The sequence below is a fragment of the Aedes aegypti genome, unplaced genomic scaffold, assembly GCF_002204515.2.
Source record: "Aedes aegypti strain LVP_AGWG unplaced genomic scaffold, AaegL5.0 Primary Assembly AGWG_AaegL5_hic_scaff_1193_PBJ_arrow, whole genome shotgun sequence".
Lineage (NCBI taxonomy): Eukaryota > Metazoa > Arthropoda > Insecta > Diptera > Culicidae > Aedes > Aedes aegypti.
Genome location: NW_018734616.1, coordinates 4,086 through 10,171, shown reverse-complemented (window position 1 = coordinate 10,171; position 6,086 = coordinate 4,086).

Sequence of the window (6,086 nt, the reverse complement as noted above, 5' to 3'; positions counted from 1 at the left end):
AATAAACCGTCAATCGTTTTGTGATTTTGGTATCGACACATCGATCAAATCGTTTGAACAGACCTACAGTAAGGACAGAGTGCCGGCTTTGTTCAATCTATCATATGGAAGAACAAAATAACACCAAGACAATTTCCAACTCGGTCAGTAAGTGTGTAACAGTTAACGTGTAAATCTCGTAAATCTGTAAGGCCCAATGAAGTGTGGGCCGGTCTGCCGGTGCGTAGAAGAAACAGCGAAGCAGTTATCATCACCACCACCACTTCGTCACATGTTCCCTCATCAAGGGTGTAGCCGAATAAGAAGGGAGCGACTTAGGTCAGCGTTTCTCAACCTATTTGTCATGCCAACAGTTTCAGAGCAAAAGAAAATTGCTGATGAATACCAAATTGAAGTATTCAATATTTACTACCTAAATAAGGTATAGAATAGAATAGAAGATCAATACCTCAAGCAGTTATCAACAGAGTTGCTCGCTGTCACTATCAACGCATAAAATTTGCTCATTTGTAGGGGAAAGTGGGACTGAAAATATTATGAATTTTTCGAATGTTTGTATGATTTCCAAAAATTTTTAGATGAATACACTAGATCCGCATGATTTTCTTTGTCTTATAAAGTTCACGGATGAATGATTGATTTTTAAAATTTGTCATTTTTCGGGTTGATTTTTTACTGATGGGGTGATATGAGCACTAGACTGATGCAAATTTTGAAGTTTTTGCTCCCCTATGCTTAAACGATGTCAATTATGATGAAAATGATCCTCCCAAAATTTGAAGTGATTCGGAAGAAATTTGGTTGTGCACACACTATTTGAAGTTTATATGGAAATTACTATGGAAAAGGCAAACCTTTTGTGTTCAGTCCTCTAACTGCTCGTCATAATAATCTATGGAAAAGTGAACACACTCATCTCATGTGAAATCTTTCCAGCTACAACTTTGCTGAAGACCACATTTTGATGGGACGTAAGGATAATTTGTTATTATTGATTCCAAAGTCTAAACCATGCTCAGATGATCATTTAACTACTTTCAGAGCAACACTGCTTTTTTGCTGTAGAACATAGTAGCCTGAATTACTTTGATCTATCCTTCCCGCCAGGAGCACCACTGTTGCCTGCCGAACAGTTGGTAAAGCATGCTACATGTAAACCAACTTTATGATGATTAATAACAATTTATCCTGACGTCCAATCGAAAAGTGGTCTTCGGCAAAGTTGTAACTGGGAGGATGTCACATTAGAAGAGTTTGTTTACTTTTCCATAAAATATTATGACGAAGAGATAGAGGGCTGAACACAAAAAATTGGAGTTTTCCATAGTAATCTCCATATAAACTTCAAATGGCGTGTGCACAGTCAAATTTCTTTCGAATCACTTCAATCTTTGGGAGGATGCTGTTTACCATAATTAAAATCGTTTAAGCATAGGGGAGCTAAAATTTCAAAATTTGCATCACTCTAATGAGCACCCCATTTTTGATTGCAAAATAATCTCATATAATCTAAAAATTCAATTATGTTATTACTACATTTGAAAGTTATTAGTATTTATAAACACTCCGTGCAAGAAGATCTAATTTTTAGGAACATTCTAACAGTCAAACATCATCATTCTGAAATGATGAAATTTGAACGAGAAATGTTTTATCAAATCTGTTAGGAAACTCAAAAAGTTTCTGAAAATATATTGTCAACAGAATTACTATTGAAGTAATTAGAGAAAGCTTCTCGTTTTTTCCCAGGAATTCCTCTTGGGATTTGATTTATATTCCTCTAGATATTTCTCAAACGTGTTTCTCAAATTATTGCTGAAATTATTCTATAAACAGCTCCTGGAAGTACATCGAAGTTCTCCAGAGATTTCTTAACAAAATTTCTTCTTAGAATTCTTCCATAAAAACTTAATATAGTATGCCGAATATTGGTTTCTATTAAACCAGCGAATATCATGAGATCTCGCGTATCATGAAATCGTGTTTCTTTACTAAGCTCCTGACAATTTGCTAGTTAAACAAAGCATAAGCCTACAGGAATTATCTTATGAGATTTTCAGGAATTTGATCAGGAATTTCTCCAAGAACATTTTGAAGCATTGAATCATCCCATAGGTATTGGAATAATTTCTGAGATTTATTCACGACTTCATGTAATGTAATTTACGAATTCATCTGCGCTAAGAACACACCCAAAAATAATCCATGAAAACTAAAGAAAATTTCTTGGTTTTCATATTGTTAAAAAAACATTTAGAAACATTCCAGGTCGAATCCTTGAAAAAATGTTCAAAACCCTGATAAAAAAACTTGGCTACGCCCATGTCCATCGCCACACCTATGGGGGCGTGTAACCAAGTAACATATCAAAATTTGAAAAACAGAAACAAAATAAAATGACCCGATTTTGTCAGGTTCCCCATTTTGTCAATCTTAAATTCATCGCGGGGCTGACGAAATCGGGTCCTTACTGTAGTTCATTCTTCCATTATCTATAGGCACGATGTGAACGAAATTGTATAGATTCTAAAATAAGTTTCCAATAAAAACAGAACTTATATAAAATATGTAGGAACTTATCATGAAAATAGAAAATCAATACATGCCATTTTTGCAGTTTCATTTCATTCTGATTCTACGTTAAAAATTAAGCCAGAACCCAAAATTTCAAAATTCTTCGCGCACTGGAACTATTTTTAAAGTACGTTTGAAGTTATGGAAATCGCTTTTGAATCACCCCTCGCCAAATTTTACGAGTATAGGAGCTGTCATTATGAAAATTGAAATGTCATTGAGTCTACAGATTCAAATCTTCATTAATTATCCATAATGTCAGAATTAAGGCCGCACGGGACGTCATCATAATCACCCTATCCATTTCAAGAAGCAAATCTCAAGAACCACTCCATATATCGATGCGAAAAATGTATCACTATGATTCTATATATGTAGTGCACAACCCGATACATTTTCAGCTTCATCGGTTCACTAAAACTCGAGATTTGCTTCCACAAAGTTTTGATGATAATTGTTAGAGTGAGACGAAAGATAGGGAAAATAACACGGTCTCCCGTGTCCCCTTAAGATATTGAAGTGCAATCAAATTGTGGTATACTTTGACAAATGTGCTCCTTCGATCAAGCTACGAAAACCTGTAACTTTTTCATCGTTAAACAATCGTTTAGGACTATCCATTTTTTCAGATATTCTAATTCTACATTAAAAATTGACATCTACATAATTTCATATTTTTTCGGGCCCTGGAACTATTTTTTTTCAACTTTAGTATGGAAATCACTTTTAAATCATCCCTTGGCGAATTTTACTGCGGGCCGAGCGATCATGTCAGCTGAAATGTCATTGAGTCTACATATCGAAATCTTCTTTTATTATTCACTAGTGGGCCCGTTGAAATATGACATGAAAACGCCCATACAAAGTGACAAATAATTTTTCTCCCGTTTTATCAACCATTGGGAGACTAACACCAAACTTTTTCCTGGCACAAACACGTCGGAACTCTTGACGAAAATAACAGTGAAAGAATCAGGTAAATTCGTTGACTCGTTCTGATGCCATTTCATGACATACAAACACCATTCCATTTTTATTTATATAAGATAGATTATGTTAAAATTAATAAAATGAAGCGCAATAAATTTACGTTATACTTTGAAAAATTTGCTCTTCCGATCAAGCTACAAAAACTTGTTCATAGCTATACGACACAATTGACCATTTGTAGCATTAGTATGCAATTGTTTGTAAACTAAAATAGGTGATATATTCTTCTTAAGTAGATCAATTTCAAATTGATCTTATAAAGTTTTTGATAAGTTTACTTAGGTACACCAATAAATTTAGAGCTAAGTCCGAAACTATCATGGAATTCAAAATGTTTGTGGCCTGCATCAAACATATAACACGTTAATGATTTTTTTCCCAGGAAATCTCATCAAAATTGATTGAACGATGGCGAAGTTACTGAATTTTGAAACTTTGTTGTCGGCAACCAGTGCTGTTAAGGCTAAAAGTAACTTTTCTTTGGTGAGTTTAATCGTTTGAAACTACGTTGTGCTGGAACGGGGAGAGGGGCACGGGGTTGGTAGCCCCAAAAATAAGAAAAAACTGAAAGAAAAAGCAGCGGTTTAGAAAATTTTAGGAATGTTCATAAATTATAAAAAAAAAAATAAAAAATTGAAAGTTCTTGGAACAGAATCTGAATACAGTGCCTTACCGATTTTAGCAACGAGGCGTTATTTTTATGTTGCTAAAATCGGAAATTTTTAAATGCTTATGTTGTTATCATTAAATTGTAATGTCTAAAAGTATCAGAAAATGCATCGCAACTATTACGAATAGTGTGAACAATGTCTGGTAGCTTTCTTCAGTTCAGTTTTTGACCCAAAAGCATCATGTACTGATTATACGCACCATATGAGAAGCACACTTGGTGTACACAGTACAAGCGTGTTACTTTCAATGGCCATTTGCAACTGTTCCAGAGTGCAAATGTGCAACTTTAAAGCAAGAACATATTGAATGTAGCCGATTTCGAATACAGGATCCTTTCGAGCAGTGGCGCGGGAAGTGGGTAGGACAGATAGGACATGTACTACGCACCAGTGGCGTAGCTAGAGTTTACGGGGCCCGGTGCGGAGTCAAATTTAGGGGCCCCTAAAATAGAGATGTTCGTCTTATGTCATAAGACTTGAGTTCATATATTGATTAAGTCGTTTAATTGGTATGGCAAACCTTCGGGGTCAATACGCCACCTCCCGGACAGAATTATATAAACAAATAATGACAATTTTTTTTCTTGATAACTGAATTCACAATAATTTAGTTTGAACAAATATATGTGTTGAAATTACTGAGCAGAATGACAAAAAAATTCTCTCGGAATAACTCCCTTGTAACATTAGCTATCGAATAAAAAAAAATTTCAATCTGAGATATGCTTGAGAGTGGTTTATTCAGCTTTAAATAAATGTTTAATAGGTCAATTAAATGACTGGTTTTTTATTCTTTATTTGCTTTTCATTCAAATAACTAAATTTAATATTTTTTTTTACTTATTCGTTTATTTGGTAGGCTCAAGCGCCGACAGGCATAACGGAGCCGAATTCATTTGATTTGGTTTACAAAATCTGTTTGCTTCTTATACATTTATGTTAGTTTTGGGGAACCTTAAAACTCGCGGTTTGGTCGAGGTTAGGGAATACAATTATCTTTTGGAAAAAAGATGGGATTTGAGGGTTTGATTGATCACAGATTGCAGCAAAGTGGCGGTATGATGCTGTTCGTCAATCATGGGGCAGACTTAAACGACCTGTAACGATACAACAAAATTTAATATTATCATGTTAATCCATCTGCAAAATTTAATTATTGTTGCCAGTTAATTAATCTTTAACTTTCAATAAAATGATAACAAGTTTTGTTATTCCCCTCTACCTCGAATGAACAAATAAATATATTTTGATCAGTTCAAGCAATGGCCGGTACAAGAACATATTTTAACCAAGACTTCCTTCATAATTTGATAATGATGCATGAATGAAGTTATTGCCATGAGGCTAAATTTTCAAACCTGATTTCAGTGGAGAATGAAATAATATTCTGCCAGAATCCTGGAAATAAATTAAAACAATTCCTGGGAGTGATAAACTCAGAAACTTTGCCTGAATTATAAAAAAGACACGATTTTCACAAACTCTTCGGCAGGATACGCTATGAGTTCTGAACACGATCTATGCGAATAACATTGGGCAGGATTCTCACAGAATCATCAACAGGATTCCGTAGACTTCCAGCTTGAATTTTCATCGTAATTCAATACAACTTTCTGAGATTGCCAAAGTTAGAGAGGTATTCTGGACAGCATTCTCAAAACTTTCAAGGTAGATTTTCGAAACAAATATTGGCGAGATTTTGAACGAATCCTAGGCACATTATTTTTAAATTTTGGGCAGAATTGCCATTTAAATCAGACTAATATTTTTGCAAAAAGTTCCTCACTCCGGGTCATAAGGCTCACAGAATCATGTGTAGGATTTCGAATCTAATTATAATTCTTATAAATT